This window comes from Eschrichtius robustus, chromosome 3, assembly GCF_028021215.1.
Source record: "Eschrichtius robustus isolate mEscRob2 chromosome 3, mEscRob2.pri, whole genome shotgun sequence".
In the NCBI taxonomy this organism is placed as follows: Eukaryota; Metazoa; Chordata; class Mammalia; order Artiodactyla; family Eschrichtiidae; genus Eschrichtius; species Eschrichtius robustus.
Genome location: NC_090826.1, coordinates 22,486,804 through 22,505,813, shown reverse-complemented (window position 1 = coordinate 22,505,813; position 19,010 = coordinate 22,486,804). Strand labels below are relative to the sequence as shown.

The 19,010-nt window shown below is 40.2% G+C and overlaps 1 protein-coding gene across 10 annotated transcripts in view; it reads right to left on the bottom strand.

Moving 5' to 3' along the window:
* The window catches only part of PHACTR4 (phosphatase and actin regulator 4), a 114,209-nt gene extending 97,387 nt beyond the window's left edge, over nt 1–16,822 (bottom strand). For 6 of the 10 annotated variants that reach the window (XM_068539281.1, XM_068539279.1, XM_068539278.1 and 3 more), the window contains exon 1: nt 16,687–16,796. The gene's annotated coding sequence lies outside the window, so the exon portion shown is untranslated. Of the gene's footprint in view, nt 1–16,686 lie in introns of all 10 variants that reach the window. The other 4 variants (XM_068539293.1, XM_068539287.1, XM_068539280.1 and 1 more) reach the window with 4 other exon arrangements.
* Between the last annotated feature and the right edge of the window lie 2,188 nt (nt 16,823–19,010).

Below are 19,010 nucleotides of genomic sequence, written 5' to 3'. Positions count from 1 at the left end.
GCCATAAAAAATGGCAGGACAAAAAGGAAGGAAAGGCAGTCAAATCCCAAGACACCACCCCTCCTTTCACGAATCCTTGTATGCTCTTCATCCTCTTCCCAATACTATTCCACACCCCGTCACCATCTCCAAATTCTTCTAACAAATCCCTCCAAAGTCCCCTTCTGGTTCTGCAAATTCAGAAAAGGGTAAGAAATATATTGGTGGACTTTTTTATTCTATGAAAGCACTGATTACAAATGAAACTAGCCAAACAACAAATCAGTTAAATTACTTCATCAAATGCTAAAAATCTTGTTTTGCATGAACACTGCTTTAAGCTAAACATCAGCCATTCATCAATACAAGGATGTGCTGGGCCACACAACATAAATAAAAGTGGATTTACAAAGGACAATCGACTATAATGTTTCTACTTCCTAGCCAAAACCATCTTTTTTTTTTTAATATCAAGCAGATTTTAAAATAAAATTTTAGAGGTATATGAAACATTTGTCAATCTGGTTTACATTTAAGTGGTATCTGTGACAATGTCCATAAAATCTAGGGCAAATAATAAGAAAAGTAATTTTAGTTTTATTTTATATCTGCAAAACTAAAAGCCTTGGTCTATAGTTTACCTAATAGATATTTAATGCTGCTGTTGCTAATGGTAGCCATAGTCTCGATGGTATTAACATTAGTACATAAAATCGTGAAATACAACTATTCCCTTCCCAGCTTTAGCAAAACCGTTCATACGTACCAGGTTCCTCAACTTTAATAACCATGGCTAGGTCAATCTAGTGAGAGAAACACATAAGCGTGCACTGTAGACTAATAATTTCTGATATTAAAAGCAAAAATGGTTCTTTATCTCAATCACCCTAGTAATAGCCTTCATTCTTTGTTTCACTTTGAGTGTCCAAGATAGCCACAAGTTGTAAATACAGATATAAATGAGTCTACCAATATGTGAATCATCAAGAATGAAAAGATTATCTTTCTGCCTTTTCTATTCCTTTTTATGGCACTTCCATAATGCTAGACCTGTGCTCTGCAATATAACCTTCTTCCTCCTGAGAAAGCACAACAAGTGAATATAATTACTCAGGCAAAAACTAAAGAACAAACATTTACTGGGTAGACGGTTAAGAGAACTCAGATTATTTTCCATTGAACAAATCAGCATAAATTAGTTTCAAATATCATTCACTCACACAAAGCTGATTAGTCATTTTGGTCACAAAAGATAATACTGCAGAATTTAATCTCCTTGTCCTTTTGGCTTCAAGTGGGATTAATAATACCTGACCTCAAAGAGTTGTGAGAATATCATGAAATAGTATTTGTTAAAAAAAAAAAACAGTAAAAAATGAGCTGTGCCTGCATACAGTAAGTACTTAATAACTGTTCAGCTAAGCAAGTGGTTATTAAGAACCAATTATTGATAGATGCCAAGTACCGTGCCAGACAGTGTACAAAGAGAAGTAAGTTTATGGTCTTTAAACTTAAAAAGCAACACCAGTAAAGAAAAAGAGATGGTCATGTTAACAAATAGGTATTAATATAATATACGTGCAATAATGTAAATACAGGTAGCAAAGAAAAGGGTTCCCCCCCCTTTCCTGTTTAAACACATATGAGAAACAGGGCTGGACTTCCACATAATGCTAAAGCTCACCCCACTCCTTGATTTTAGTTCCAAATCAAAACTCAAAGCAGATTTTAGCTGTCATGAGTCTAAGCTTGACTAGAATACATAATATCTAGAAATATTATCAAGATGATGAAACCAACTTACATTGGAGAGAAGGGACAATTTAAAGTATCATTTCCATTTATTCCTTGGACTTGACCGGAAAGCACACCATTACAGAAATAAACAAAATTAAGAAACAGTGTATCAACTGCTCTTCCAGAGTGATCTACAATTGCTCAGACAGATGCTACTACCTTAATGTAAGGAATTAACACTGTAATCTACATGTACCATTATTATCTGTCACCACAGAATCTACCTGTTTGACTGGAAATTGGAAAACTTCTAGTTTCTTAAAATAACTTTCTTTGCCATTTCTGAACTATTTTTGTTAATACTACATAGAAATTTGGCAGCTACAAATAGAGTTGGTTCACAAAGAACTTCATTTGTTTTTGCCTTACCAGAAAAATGAAACATTATAAAGAGATTTACAGATAAGTTAAAAATGTAAATGGGATTTTAGCAGAAATAAAAAATATTGAAAATTTTAAAATAGAGATTTACAAACATGCGCTCAGTAATAGTTTTACAAATGTCTTTTAAAAGGTCTGTTCAATAAAAGTTACACTTGCAAAAAGATTACTTAATTTTAAGCACAAATAATGAACATCTTACATATTACTTAAGGGTAAAGACATAAAAATGGGGGTAATTTCCCTTTTTAAGAAAAACTGTAGGGACTTCCCTGGTGGTGCAGTGGTTAAGAATCCGCCTCCTGATGCAGGGGACACGGGTTCGAGCCCTGGTCCGGGAAGATTCCACATGCCGCGGAGCAACTAAGCCCGTGGGCCACAACTACTGAGCCTGCGCTCTAGAGCCTGTGAGCCACAACTACTGAGCCTGAGTGCCACAACTACTGAAGCCTGCGCACCCTAGAGCCCATGCTCCGCAACAAGAAGCCCGCGCACCGCAATGAAGAGTAGCCCCCGCTCGCTGCAACTAGAGAAAGCCCACGTGCAGCAATGAAGACCCAATGCAGCAAAAATAAACAAATAAATAAATTTATAAAAAAAAAAGAAAACAAAAACTGTAACCTCCTCCTCCTAGTTAAACAGTCCTTCTGTCTAAGTCCATTCACACTAAGCAGTATGAATCAGCTTTGAAACAGAGGTGTGGCTTACTGATAACCAAAAGTACTCTCAGGAAATATCATTAGTGAGTTATAAACGACAGATCTCAGCAAGGGCAATTCATCACCACTAGCCATGACAAAATCTATACCCAGAAAAATGTAGCACTGGCATTATGTATATCACATTTTGAGAAAATCCCCCAGAACAAAACATATTTTTAAAAGCTACAGTATTCAGTGATATATCAAATCTTCTTAAAAAACAATTTTGGCAGTGAACATTAACTATCATGAAAATACTATTTATAAAATCTCCAAAAATAATTTTATCCCCAAACTGAAAATGTAAAGAAATGAAATTCATATTTGTTGTCAACTTGACTTTTAAAATAATTATGTGATGAAGACACATGAACAAATAAATGGGAATGATGAGAGGGAATTCACTGAAGAAATACAAATGGTTAATAAAGATGAAAATATGTTCAACCTGATTACTAATAAGGAAAATACCAACGTAAAGTGAGTTTTATTTTTATTTTTCTTGCCTATCAGAATGGCTAAAAATTTGAAGATTTAAACTATTCAGTTTGTGGGGGAGAGGAAGGAGAAAAGGAAAGATATTGATCAAAGGGTATAAGATAAGTAAGTTCTGGAGACCTAAGGTACAGCATGATGACTACAGTTAATAATAATGTATTGTATACTTGAAATTTGCTGAGAGTAGATCTCAAATGTTTTCAACACACACGTGTGCACGCTGGTAACTGTGTGAGGTGATGGATATGTTAATTAGCTTGATGTGGTAACCATTTCACAAAGTAGATGTACATCAAAATATCACACTGTACACCCTAAATACATACACTATTTGTCAATCATATCTCAATAAAGCTGGAAAAAAAAAGAATAAAATATCCAGTATTGGTGGTATTCAAGAAACAAAAGCAGCAGTGGGTGGTGGTGGTGGTGGGATGAATTGGGAGATTGGGATTGACATATATACACTAGTATGTATAAAATGGATGACTAATAAGAACCTGCTGTATAAAAAAACAAATAAAATAAAATTCAAAACTTCAAGAAAAAAATAATACTAATGCATAGAAAAGTATTCTCATAAATTAACAGGTAATTTGATGTGTATTTTTGGAGGACACTTTGGCAGTACCAATCAAGTTTGTAAACCTTTGACCCGGCAATTCCACGTCTAAAGTACAGATATACTAGACTCAAAAAGATATTGTGGCAGCATTATTTATAATGGCAAAAATTCGAGATACCTGAAATGTCTGTCAACAGGAAAATGGCTAAAGAATGAAACCTTCATACATTGAATACCATGAAGACATTCAAACATCTACTATGTCCTGACATTAAAGGATATACTCAACATATTGTTGAATGAAAAAAAGAAACAAGTTGCATAACGAAAGGTAGGATTATAAGGCTAATCACCAAAAGGGTTCTCAGTGGAAGTTTGGAGGGGACAGGAGTGGGAATAAGAGAGAGAGAGTAGGGTGATAAGGACTTTTGCTTTTTATTTTATGTACTTATATACTATCTGAATTATTATTGTATATTTCCTTTACAATCAAAAATTATTTTTAGGGAACTCCCTGGCGGTCCAGTGGTTAGCGCTCCACACTTGCACTGCAGGGAGCAGGGGTCTGATCCCCGGTCAGGGAACTAAGATCCTGAACAGCATCACCAAAAAAAAAAAAAAAAAAAAATTATTTTTAAGATTTGCAGAATCAGAATTAATCATCTTATTTCTTCACCTGGAATACTTGAGACTAAAGTTGTGTTTTACGCAAGAAAAGTTTCCCTTTAATAGATGAATTTGGTTAAATATATCTATACAGTGTTAGAAATCAAGTAAAAATGGTCAGTGGAAAGACCGACAAATGAATTTTAAAAAATAGTTTCATAAGATACATGCACCTCCTATGTTCATAGCAGCACTATTTACAACAGCCAACACATGGAAACAACCTAAATGTCCATCGACAGATGAACAGATAAAGAAGATGTGGTACATATATACAGTGAAATATTACTCAGCCATTAGAAAGAATGAAATAATGCCATTTGCAGCAACATGGATGGACCTAGAGATTATCATACTAAACAAAGTAAGTCAGAAGGAGAAAGACAAATACCATATCATATCACTTATATGTGGAATCTAAAATACAACACAAATGAACGTATCTACAAAACAAAAACAGACTCACAGACACAGAGAACAGACTTGTGGTTGCCAAGGGGGAGAGAGAGTGGGGGAGGGAAAGATTGGAAGTTTGGGATTAGCAAATGCAAACTATTATATATAGGATGGACTACATCAAGGTCCTACCATATAGGAAACTATATTCAATATCTTATGATAAACCATAAGGAAAAGAATATGAAAAAGAATATATATGTGTATGACTGAGTCACTTTGCTGTACAGAAGAAATTAAAACAGTATTGTAAATCAACTATACTTCAAAAAAATTTAAAAAAAAGTTTCATGTATGCCTGGATCATACGATATCAAGTACGAATATTTCTTCATGAAATAATATTTAGGATCACTATTTATAGGAATTTAATGTGGCATAATTGATGCTTAATAGGTTAACCCTTTTTTTTTTAAATTTATTTTGGCTGCGCTGGGTCTTAGTTGCAGCATTCGGGATCTTCATTGCGGCATGTGGACTCCTTAGTTGCAGCATGCATGAGGGATCTAGTTCCCCGACCAGGGATCGAACCCCAGGCCCCCTGCATTGGGAGCACGGAGTCCTACCCACTGGACCACCAGGGAAGACCCAGTAGGTTAACCCTTTTAATCTCTTTTAATTAAAAAGAAGTTGCTCAACAACTGCCCCTTAATATTTTCCTTTCTGTTCTGCCCTCCAAAAGCACTAGCACATACTAAAATATTTTACTTACCAAATCTTCTAAACCTTTTATTAATAATTCTTAACATAAGCACCCTGAAGATAGTTAAATGCTTGCTCTGCTCCAGAGAGTTAAGAGGCTAGAGAGAAGCTTCTGATTTTCTACAAAATAAAACAAATGTAAGCACAAAGAGGAGACAGTTTTAAAAATATAAAGAAATAAACACAGACACAAAAGGTCAAATATTATGATTCAACTTATATGTGGCACCTAGAATAGGCAAATTCATAGAAGACAAAAAGCAGAATAGAGGTTACCAGGGGTTGAGGGGGGAGGACAATGGAGAGTTATTTAATGGGTACAGAGTTTGGGATGCTGAAAAAGTTTTGGAAATGGATATTGGTGATGGCTGCACAACACTGTGAATGTACTTAATACCACTGAATTATACACTTAAGAAAGGATAAAATGGTAAATTTTACAGTTTGAAAAAGTTTGCAATCATTAATGCAGTTGCAGAGAAGCAGACTTCTTACTTATCTTATGCCATAATATGCAAATGCATATTCGTTTAACAGAATGGTCTTAGTGGTCTGTGGCTACAGTGGAAGGACAAAGCCCGTCTCCCAATTATACAAAGATATCCCAGAAGCCAATTATCTCTGGGATTTTATGTAAGCACATAGAATATGTAAAAGACTGTTTGTAAAATAGCCAATCTTAATGGTATCACCAATAGGTAAAAAACATCGTGGGACTTCCCTTGTGGTCCAGTGGTTAAGAATCTGCCTTCCGATGTAGGGGACGCGGGTTCAATCCCTGGTCCAGGAAATAAGATCCCACAGGCCACAGGGCAACTAAGCCTGTGTGCTCTGGAGCCCACATGCCGCAACTACTGAGCCCGCATGCTCTGAAGCCCGCGCGCCACAATGAAAGATCCTGCATGCTGCAACAAAGATCCCACGTGCCGCAACTGAGACCCAACGCAGCCAAATAAATAAATATAAATAAATTTATTTTTTAAAAATTGTGTCTTTTTTAAATACTTACAGCAAAGATGCACCCATATCCTGAATCCTAATGCTCTCCCTCAAATTTAAATTCAGAGGAAGGGATGGGAGACAAAGATGAGTGTGTGCAAGTAAAAGGAAGTGGAAAGTACTCTTCATACCTTCTGACTGGTTCTATCCAGTTATTCTTTGGTATCTACTGGCAGTATTTTTTTTTTTTTAACATCTTTATTGGAGTATAACTGCTTTACAATGGTGTGTTAGTTTCTACTGGCAGTATTTTTAAAAGGGGTTTATCCATGATGGAAGGGAAGACAGGAAAGGCTATCCTCCCCTTAGGAACTCTCCCCCTTTCTACCTGTCACCCACAGGAGGAGGGGAAAAAGTATTTCAGGGCTCTACTTTTTAACCTTGATTAATAGACAATCAACCCACCCAAAGAACTACCATTTTCTATGAAACCCATTCCGAGGTAAATAAGAATAAAATACATCATCAACACGAATGTGAGAAAAATACTTCATACTTTTTTTTTAATATCCTTGATCCCTTATAAAGATTTTTAATTTCTAATGACCTAGGTGGATATTAGTAGTGCAAGTTTAATAAGAACACTTCAATTTAGTGTCCTCCAAAGCTTAAAATGTCCTCATGAAACAATGCTACTAGAAATAACTGGATACGGGACTTCCCTGGTGGTCCAGTGGTTAAGACTCTGTGCTCCCAAGGCAGGGGGCCCGGGTTCGATCCCTTGTCAGGGAACTAGATCCCGCATGCTGAAACTAAGGCCCAGAGCAACCAAATAAATAAATAAATATTAAAAAAAAAAAAAAGAAATAACTGGATAGCATTAAGAAAAAAATTAACTTCACGCTGGTCAGAATGGCCATCATCAAAAAAATCTACAAGCAATAAATGCTGGAGAGGGTGTGGAGAAAAGGAACCCTCTTGCACTGGTGGTGGGAATGTAAATTGATACAGCCATTATGGAGAACAGTATGGAGGTGCCTTAAAAAACTAAAACTAGAACTACCATATGACCCAGCAATCCCACTACTGGGCATATATCCTGAGAAAACCATAATTCAAAAAGACACATGCACCCCAATGTTCATTGCAGCACTGTTTACATTAGCCAGGTCATGGAAGCAACCTAAATGTCCATCGACAGACGAATGGATAAAGAAGATGTAGTACATTATATACAATGGAATATTACTCAGCCATAAAAAGGAACGATATTGGGTCATTTGTTGAGACATGGATGGATCTAGAGACTGTCAATACAGAGTGAAGTAAGTCAGAAAGAGAAAAACAAATATCGTATATTAACGCAGATATGTGGAACCTAGAAAAATGGTACAGATGAACCAGTTTGCAGGGCAGAAATTGAGACACAGATGCAGAGAACAAACGTATGGACACCAAGGGGGGAAAGCGGCGGGGGGTGGTGGTGGTGGTGGTGTGATGAATTGGGAGATTGGGATTGACATGTATACACTGATGTGTATAAAATGGATGACTAATAAGAACCTGCTGTATAAAAAAATAAATAAAATAAAATTCAAAAATTAAAAAAAAACATTTTTTCCCACACCTCAAAATTAATTTTTCAAAAAAAAGAAAAAAGAATGGGAGAAACAGAAGTTGAGAAATTAATATTTGCTCCACCTATGGAGAAACAATTTTCTAATGATGGAAGAAATTACAAAGGAACCAGTGAAGAGCTATGGCATGAAATATTTAGATTTCTGTACAAAACAAAACAAAAATAAAAATGAATATCTCATGGACTTCCCTGGTAGTGCAGTGGTTGAGAATCCGCTTGCCAGTGCAGGGGACATGGGTTTGAGCCCTGGTCTGGGAAGATCCCACATGCCAAGGAGCAACTAAGCCCGTGCGCCACAACTACTGAGCCTGAGCTCTAGAGCCCGTGAACCACAACTACTGAGCCCAAGTGCCACAGCTACTGAAGCCCGTGTGCCTAGAGTCTGTGCATCGCAACAAGAGAAGCCACCGCAATGAGAAGCCCGCACACCACAAGGAAGAGTAGCCCTCGCTCGCCGCAAACTAGAGAAAACCTGCGTGCAGCAATGAAGACCCAACGCAGCCAAAAATAAATAAATAAATAACTAAATTAAAAAAAAAAAGTCAACAAGGACCTACTGTATAGCACAGGGAACTATACTCAATATTATGTAATAACCTATAAGGGAAAAGAATCTGAAAAAGGATATATATGCTGTACATCTGACACGCGATATTTAAAATCAACTCTATTTTAATAAAAAAAAATTTTTTTAAAGAAGTAAAATAAAGGAGTTCCCTGCTGGCGTAGTGGTTAGGATTCCGGGCTTTTACTACTGTGGCCCAGGTTCAATCCCTGGACGGGGAACTCCCACAAGCTGTGCTGCAAGCTGTGCGGCGTGGCCAAAAAAAATAAAATAAATAAATAAAATGAAATGAAAAAAATAAATTAAATATTTTAAAAATCAAGCACTATGTAAATGTTCATACCTGCTGATCCAGTAATTTCATTTTTTTAAATTTATTTTTTATTGACATATAGTTGAATTACAACGTTGTGTTAATTACTGCTGTACAGAAAAGTGACTCAGTTATACATATATATACATTCTTTTTCATATCCTTTTCCATTATGGCTTATCACAGGATATTGAATATGGCAGTAATTTCATTTTAAAAAAAAAAGTTACATGTACAGAGACCTGTGTGGCAGTATTATTCACAATGGTTAAATAAATTGCAGCCAACAACATAGGAATCCTTGGTTCAGTTGTTCTTTAATTTTTTTTTAATTTTATTTGGCTGCGCCGTGTGGCTTGCCAGATCTTAGTTCCTGGACCAGGGATCGAACCTGGGCCTACTGCAGTGAAAGCACCAAGTCCTGACCACTGGACCGCCAGGGTATTTCCCTTAGTTCAGTTTATTTTCATAAACAGGCACTGTTTAGTGGGCAGAATAAAGAGGTAAATAAGCTACAGAGGGAAAAGTGCCCTGCAGAGACAATGGGCAAAGTGCTCTGGGATCACTCAAGGTAAGGATGAATCATTAACCTTTTAAGCCAGTTTTTGACACTGTATTTCCAACCTAAGTGCAAAGAAGAGAACAGGTATCTGGGTAGATAGAATCAAGTACATTGGTTATCTGCTAGATATCTGCAAGGTCAAGGCGGGCTAAGACAGTTCTCTGTAAGAGATTTTGTTGAGTTCCATCAGAATTAGCCATCCACAAAGGAAACAAACAAATGAAGCAATGTACTCAAGTTCTGTGAGATAATCATAAAATTGTTTTCTACCCTTAATTAAAATACAGTCAACAACTATTTTAAAAATACTCCTGGAAATTTGGCTAACAAGTTCACATTTGAGAGAATAAATGCAGAGAATCTTTAACAATGGAGGTTTTTTTTTAAGTCACAGATTTGATTCAAGATAAGATTTGATTTTAATGTATACCTGAAAAAACACCCAGCAACACCATATACTACAAACAAATTTCTAAATTCAGTGCACTGATAGTACACACCCTGAGAGGTTTCCCTTACCACTCAGTACCCTGGAAGTGAAGGATGCGCTTCAAACCAGTTCTTGCTCCCTTGTACAGCACTGATCACAGTACTAATCCCTTTTTCTTTGCCAGGTATAATCATATCTTTTCTCATATTTACTAAACACTATACAGTTTACAAAGACTTCTGACATACATTATCCCATCTGACACCTTTGAAGAAATGGTTACTAACTCTGTTTTATAAATGAGGAAACTTAAAGTTCAAGGAGATCAGCTGACTTGGATAGTCACAGCTAAGAAGTGATGGAGCTGGAACTAGAACGCAGGTTTTCAGACTCCAAAGGTAGTAAATACATTATATTGAGTAACTATGTCAGAACTTTCAGATTGTCAAAACCAACACGTGGTGCTTTAAACACAATAGAGAAGTTAAACTGAAAACCAAGCTTGAATCTGAAAGCTGTATGGTTTCAACCATCTCTTCCCTAAAAATCAGTCACTAAACACATTTCCTCTCCTAAACTCCTCGGAATACCATAAAAATCCTAGAATTTGAGAAATCAACTAAACCAGACCCTTTTAGAGATGAGAAAACTGAAGCATAAGACTTCTGACTCGCTCCGAGCCTCCCATTACAACACAGTTTGTCTTTTTCTAAGGCCCACATCAACAGTACTGTATTCAAGAAATGTCTGAGAATGGAGGAGACAGAATGGATGGCCCACTGGCTAATTTGTCTGACCTCGGTGGGGCCCTAACTGAGGTTCAGCAGCCCTTTTGCTCATCTCTGGTGGGTTCCCTTACCTTTTCCATGACTGCTATTCCAAACTTTTAACATTCTCTGAAGTCCTCCAGCCCACTCTATCCTTTGATCATTCTGCAGATAACTTAACTCATTCATTCAGAAAGAAAGATTTTAAAAAAAGAAGTCATCAGGCATTAACAGACCCTACAAGGCAGAAATTATTATTCTAAACTTTGAAGTCAAAATATATCTGGGTTCCAGATCACTTCAATTACTTAAAGGTGCCTTTGGGAAATTTAATCTCTCTGAGCCATACCTCCTTCAGCTGTCAAATGGGAATGCCCACCCAATCTACAGAATTTTTGTAAAATTAAATGAAATAGCACATAGAAAAGTACCTAGATCAGTGTCTGGGTGCAAAATAGGCTGTTGGTAACTTACTCCAATTTCAACTTCCACCTCCGTCACTTCAAATATATCTTCTCCCATCCTTTCTCCATGCTTCCTTTTCAAGGCTCACCTCTCTATGAGCTTTGATTTTATTTCCTCCCAATGTTTCTCTATTATCTTCCTTTTCTTTTGCGCAGATCTTCAATATCTGGCTCTCTGCTGGTTCCTTTTCCTTTACCTTCAAACATGTCAAATCTCTCCCATTCTTTAAAATCAAAACAAAACCAAAAAAAGGCCCGAAATCCTGCCTCCTATTTAGCACTTACTCTAAATATGCTCCTAAACCCTCTAACCCACCCTGAAGACAGCAAGCAATTACCCATCAAAACAGATGTCAATTTCCTGCTTAAAAACTTCTGATGGTTTAGCAATTCCTTAATCATAAAGCCTGAAGTCTTCTTTTGGCCGTGCCACCACACAGCTTGTGGGATCTTAGTTCCCCGACAAGAGACTGAACCCAGGCCACAGCAGTGAAAGTGCCGACTGCTAACCACTGGACCGCCAGGGAATTCCCATAGCCTGAAGTCTTTAACAAGCATTTTGAATCCTTCTCAGCACACAGCCATCGATCTTTCCTTTTACCGGCCATTAACACTTTTCAACTTCTCAGCCCCACTGGTCCAGAGATCCCTAAGTATTCCATAACTTTCTAGAATGATATGCATATGTTTCATTTCTTAAAAAATATTTAATTATGTATTTATTTGTTCGGCTGCACCAGTCTTAGTTGCGGCATGTGAGATCTTTTAGTTGCGGCATGTGGGATCTTTAGTTGCAGCATGCGGGATCTAGTTCCCTGACCAGGGATCGAACCCGGGCCCCATGCATTGGGAGTGCAGAGCCTTAACCACTGGACCACCAGGGAAGTCCCAGCATATGTCTCCTTATATGCAGTTTTCTGGGGTGAGAATCTATTGCTATTCTCAAATTTTCTAGAGGGGGTACCTGAACCAAAAAAATGTAAAAACCCACTGCAATATCCTCTAGCCACACCAGACACACACCTTATACTTCAGCGTCTCCATTCCTATGCTCAAACTGCCCCCTCTGGCTGGAATAACCTTAATAGTAACTGTTCTTATTAATCCCTCAAGAACAAGCTCCAAAATCACTTCCTCTGTAATGCCTTCCTTCACTGTTTACCAAAACAGAATCATTCAGTCCCTTACCTATAGTATAACACACCCCTATTTAATATTCACCAGACTACTAGGTGTTGTAATGTTGTAAGCTTTAAGGCGGGAGCTATATACCTTCACATCTTTGTACCGCCAGAACATAACCCAGGTCCTAGCACATGATGGGCAAAACAAAAAAATCTGCTGAACAATTTTGGCACTCAACTGCTCCTGCCCACTTTTGTTACTCATTCACCAAACATTTATAAAGTTCCAATGAAATACCTGGAGCTGTGTGCCAAGCAGTAAGGATGTAGACTAGGGCATGGTCCCCGACATTAAGGCAGTTAACTGTGACAATATAGAATAATAATGGTCTTATTTGATAAGTGCTATTTTAAAAGGTCTACATGAAGGGCTATGATAGCCCATGTGAAGATGTGACTAACACTCACAGAAGGTTTAACAATGGGACATCAGATTCTCTCAGAACAGAGAATCCAACTATTCACTTTGTCTTTCTTTTTTTTTTAATTAATTTATTTATTTGCTTGTTTTTTATTTTTGGCTGTGTTAGGTCTTCGTTGCTGTGCGCGGGCTTTCTCTAGTAGCGGCGAGCGGGGGCCACTCTTCGCTGCAGTGCGCAGACCCCTCATTGTTGTGGCTTCTCTTGTTGCAGAGCACGGGCTCTAGGTGTGCGGGCTTCAGTAGTTGTGGCACGCAGGCTCAGTAGTTGTGGCTCGCGGGCTCTAGAGCGCAGGCTCAGTAGTTGTGGCGCACGAGCCTAGTTGCTCCGCAGCATGTGGGATCTTCCAAGGCCAGGGCTCGAACCCATGTCCCTTGCATTGGCAGGCGGATTCTTAACCACTGCGCCACTAGGGAAGCCTTGTCTTTCTTTATAAACAACCTTTCCCCAATGTTCCTTTTCCTTTTCTAATAGTAGTAACAATAACTTACCACAGGAATGTGAAGGGTACAATGCAACCAAATTTTTATCCTACTCGATTCTGGAAACAATTCCACAAGCTAGGTAGAGCAGGAATCATTACACCCATGTTAAAGATGAGAAAACTAAAGTTCAAAGAGGTTAGTGATCAGAATTGCACAGTAAATAAGAGGGGATTTATTTAGTACTTATTTACAGTCTTACTCCTCCCTTTCAAACCTAATCAGTTTGTAAGCCCCAGAGAAAAAAGACTTTTGTTCTCACTGCTTTGTTCTCAGGGACTACAAAGGTGCTTAAAACACAACAGGTGGGGTTTGCCTGGTGGCTCTGTGGTTAAGAATCCGCCTGCCAACGCAGGGTACACAGGTCCGAGCCCTGATCCGGGAAGATTCCACATGCCGCGGAGCAACTAAGCCCGTGCGCGCCACAACTACTGAGCCTGCGCTCTAGGGCCCGCGAGCCACAGCTACTGAAGCCCGCGTGCCACAACTACTGAAGCCAGTGTGCCTAGAGCCTGTGCTCTGCAACAAGAGAAGCCACTGCAATGAATAGCTTGTGCACGGCAACGAAGAGTAGCCCCCGCTCAACACAACTAGAGAAAGCCCCAACGCAGCCATAAACAAATAAATTAATAAAATAACTTCCCTTCTAAAAAAAAAAAACACAACAGGCTTTCAATAAATATTTGTTGACTGAATTGATTTGAAAATACAGCAGACCAACAGCAAAAAACACAAAGGAAAAAAGCTCCTTCCCATTATGATGGCATAATAAAAGAGAGATTTAAAACAGGCTTCTACTAGTTAGAAAGGCTATACTCATTGTATTGACTCAATTCCACTGGCATGTAATGCATTTTACCTAAGAAGAATTTAAGTAAGGGAGGTGAAGTAGGTTTTTATTTCTGATGTCACATTCATGGCATGTACTGACATAAACCCAAGGCTTAAACTGCAAGTTTGAAACTGATCAAAAGTTTTTATTAAAAGCAAAAACTAAGAAAGCATTTTCTTGAGTTTTGACTCTCTGGCTAGAAAAATGTCTGAATATCAGTTCCTTCTTCTGTTATTTTCAGCGGCTGATGCTGCCGTATATCGTATAACGTATATACGTTCTCCAATATATTTCTTAATATACCTTTAAGCAAAGATTAGTTAAACCCTTTTAGTAAATAAAACTTTCAATAACCATTAGTCAAAACCACAGCCCAATAACTCACCACCCTTCCCCACCTCCAGGGCTCCATAAAATTGCCATTCTGCCTAGGCACAAGGTAATCACAGCATACCATAAGACAAGGTGATGGAACCAATGCTCAGTATGGCAATTGTTTGTGATCCTAGAAACTCCAGTTCCTTATAAATCAGGTGCTCTGACTGAAAATATTTCCAATATTTTCCTCCAATATTTAAATTTCAGTGAATCACAAGCTGTTGGTAGTGTTATGATAAATAACTGCAATAGGCGTGAGGTAACGGAAAGAGTCCCGGATTTGGAATACAGTTTACTCTACTATTTCCTATCTAGGTTAACTGTGTGACCCCCGGCAAGTCAGTTAACATTTCAGAGGCTGTCAATTTAACATTTTACAGCTGTAAAATGAGAGAACCACCACCTCACAGAACTGCACAGTGAAAATTCAATTATATAACATATATGAACAGTTTTCAAAAATAGCACTGTGGGAATTCCCTGGTGGTCCAGTGGTTAGGACTCCACACTTCCACTGCAGGGGGCACGGGTTCAATTCCTGATCGGGGAACTAAGATCCCTCAAGCCAGGCAGGGAGACCACACACACAAAAAAAAGCACCGATAGCACTGTCATCCCTACACAATATTACTAACACAATCAGGGATTCTCAGAGTAAATCACTTCCACTACGAGATACCAAACAAAGTAATAAAGTACAAAGGGGTTTATCTGCCTACTTGACTAGGGTGGGAATTTTACCTATATAACTTCAATAACCTTCCCTGATTCGTGTAAAGGGGTCCTGGTTGTCCTCATTTCAGAGACTTGAAAGACTAACCTATTTTTCAAAAGGAGTATCTGCAATGGCTTTTATTTTAAAAGCTTTACCTTAAGCTGAACCTAGTCTTCCAACGGGACATACACAAAGTTACCACTCACAAAATGTGATCAAACCCACACAATTCACCAGTTGCAGTAAGGATCTACTACCTCTCCTCCCTCAAACTGGCTTCATTTCGATTACTTCTGTAGCTTTCTAGAAGCCACTAGGTTTCTGGTTTCTTTATAAAGCAGATCCTTCTATTAATGGACATTTGCTTTCAACTCTGCGTTTTCAGCAGAAGTGAAAATGGATTTGAGGGGAATAGAGGGTGTGGAACTGGGCGGCTGGATAAAGTACTGTGGTCTTTTTCTGCGTGCAATGGATGAAGAGGCTGCTCGCTGCCCTATAAAACACTTTCTCTCCTCCGAGATTCTAGCGGTGTGTGAACTACCATTCTGACCATCCGCACCGGTTCTGATTACTCGATCACAGCCGCGACCCATACGGACTTCGAAGCAAATTCGATCCCTTCCCGGTTTCCTGGGAAGGGGGGCTCACTTCTTTCCCATAGGCCCATCCCCCCTCCAGAAAAATGCCTGGAGATTAGTGCCCTGAAGCCAACCGGGACTGACGTTTAAGAGTTGGACAATAACCTCGAGGTTTCAATAGAAACCCCGTCCGCCTCGCCTTGGCTCCGAAGCCTCCGATCTGCCCAGCTGGGATGCAGAGGTATGAGGGAAGACAGGTTTGAAAAGTGGACTTTGACCCGATCTGGTTACCGTAACCGGATCCCCAGGGACCGGCCCCTGTCAGGGACTGGCCCGGCGGGCTCCCCCGAGGAGGCGACTCCAAGCCCGGGCACAAAGGGGCGCAAAGCAGCCGAGACAAAAGGGCCCAGCCAAGTCGCGGTGGGCGGAGAGGGCGAGCCTGAGCGAGGCGCGCCGCAGGCGGAGAAGCCAAGGCGGACGGTTGTGGGAGGGCGGAGGAGGAGGCGGCGGCCACCCCCCGCCCCGCCCTGGCTCGAAGCGACCACGGCCCGGCCGTTACCCCGGCCCGCACCGCCACCCTCTCGCGGAGATGAAAGCGTGGCCCGAGCCTACCAGGCGCCCGCAGCCCGACTCCGTGCACTTTCCGCTCACTTTCCCTTGCTTGCCGAACTCACCCGAGGCGTCGCCGCCGCCTCCTCAGCCTCCACAGTGGTTTCCCCCCGGAAATCCTACCTGGCCTGCCGGCCGCCAGTCTGCAGCCGGAGACTTCGGCCCCCGGGGTGGGGGCGGGGGTGGTGGTGGTAAAGGGAGCCGGCGGGTCAGTGAGGGGTAGGAAGTGCCGCCGCGGGGCTCATGGGACTTGTAGTTCCAGGAGGGGCCAGCTGTGCCGCGGGCCGGACAAAATGGCGGGAACGTCTCGCCCTTAGTTCTGGGCGGGCGGCCCCACACGGCCTCTCTGGGCATGCGCTGCCCCTTCTTGTAAAAGAGCTTGGGTACCTTTCCTGGTATGGAGGAGGGCAAAGGTCTTTGGACTTGGGAGGAGAGAGTTCAATGCTGGGCTCCAGGGAGTGCCTAAGGAGGGAGCTGATGAAGGTGTGCTGTTGTAGAAATCTGTGTCCAGTCCCTGTCTGGCTAAAGTTCAGTTATAATCTCCGCAAAGTAAAAAACTATTGAGGGCTAGTTACTTAAGTGCAGTAAACTTAGAAGCAAGTTACTCTCAATTTTGTGCATAAGGAAGAAACCCAGGAATCATTTTTATCTCCTTCAGCCTATTAAGTCCAGTCATTTTACATCCCAGTTCCTTACCAGTTTTTCCACTACCACCTTTCCAAGGGGAGGCACCATCACCTTTCCAAGTTTCTCTAGTTTCAGGCCTCCAGGCAGTCACCCTCCAAACACCTTCCTTCCCACTACCAGAGGATCTTTCTAAATGCCAAACACATTGTGTCACAACCCAAGTTAGACCTAAATGTAAAACCTAAAGCTACAAAACTTTTAGACGAAAACACAGGAGAAAATCCATGTGACTTTCAAACACACAATCCATAAAGGAGAAAAACTGATAAGCTGCACATCATCAAAATTAACTTTTGCTCTTTCAAACACGGTTATGAAAATGAAAAGGCAAGCTGCAGACCTGGATGAAACAGCAGCAAAACCTATAGCCAACAAAGGACTAGTATCTAGAACACACAAAGAACTCTTTCAACTCAAGACAAACAACCTAGTTAAAAATAAATAAATAAATTGAACAGAGACACTTTACCAAAGACGGTAAATGTATGGCAAATAAACACATAAAAGATGTTAAGGAGGGCTTCCCTGGTGGCGCAGTGGTTAAGAATCTGCCTGCCAATGCAGGGGACACGGGTTCAAGCCCTGGCCCTGGAAGATCCCACATGCCGCGGAGCAACTAGGGCCGTGCGCCACAACTACTGAGCCTGCTCTCTAGAGCCCACAAGCCACAACTACTGAAGCCTATGCACCTAGAGCCTGTGCTCCGCGACAAGAGAAGCCACCGCAATGAGAAGCCCACGCACCACAACGAAGAGTAGCCCCCGCTTGCCGCAACTAGAGGAAGCCCGCGCGCAGCAACAAAGACCCAACGCAGCCAAAAATAAAATAAATGAATTTATTTAAAAAAAAAAGATGTTAAGGAAATGCAAATTAAAACCACAATAAGATAACATTACACACCCACTGGATTGGCTAACAAAATAGACTGGCAGTATCAAGTGTTAGCGAGAATGTAGAGCAATGGGAATTCTCACTCACTGCTGGCTGGATTGTAAGATGCTACAACCACTCTGGGAAACAGTTTGGCAGTTTCTTTAAAAATTAAATATATACCTACCATAATTAAATATATACCTACTATAATTAAATATTATATACCTACCTAATATATGGCCCAACCATTTACTGACTATAGGTATTTACCCAAGACAAATGAAAGCATACATCTGCACAAAGACTTGCACATGAACGTTCATAGCAGCTTTGCTACTAGCCAAAGACTGGAAACAACTCAAATGTTCTTCACAATGCAAATGGATATTTCCACAATGGAATACTCTTCGGTAATAAAAAGGAATGAGCTACTAATACATGTAACATCATGATGAATCTTAAAATAATTATGCCGAGTGAAAGAAGTCAGACAGGGACTTCCCTGGTGGCACAGTGGTTCAGAATGAGCTTGCCAATGCAGGGGACACGGGTTCGAGCCCTGGTCTGGGAAGATCCAACATGCCGTGGAGCAACTAAGCCCATGTGTCACAACTACTGAGCCTGCACTCTAGAGCCCGTGAGCCACAACCATGGAGCCCGCATGCCACAACTACTAAAGCCCGTGCACCACCACAATGAGAAGCCCGAGCACCACAACGGAGTAGCCCCTGCTCGCCGCAACTAGAGAAAGCCCGTGCGCATCAACGAAGACCCAACGCAGGCAAATATAAATAAATAAATAGATATATAAAAAAAAAGAAAGAAAGAC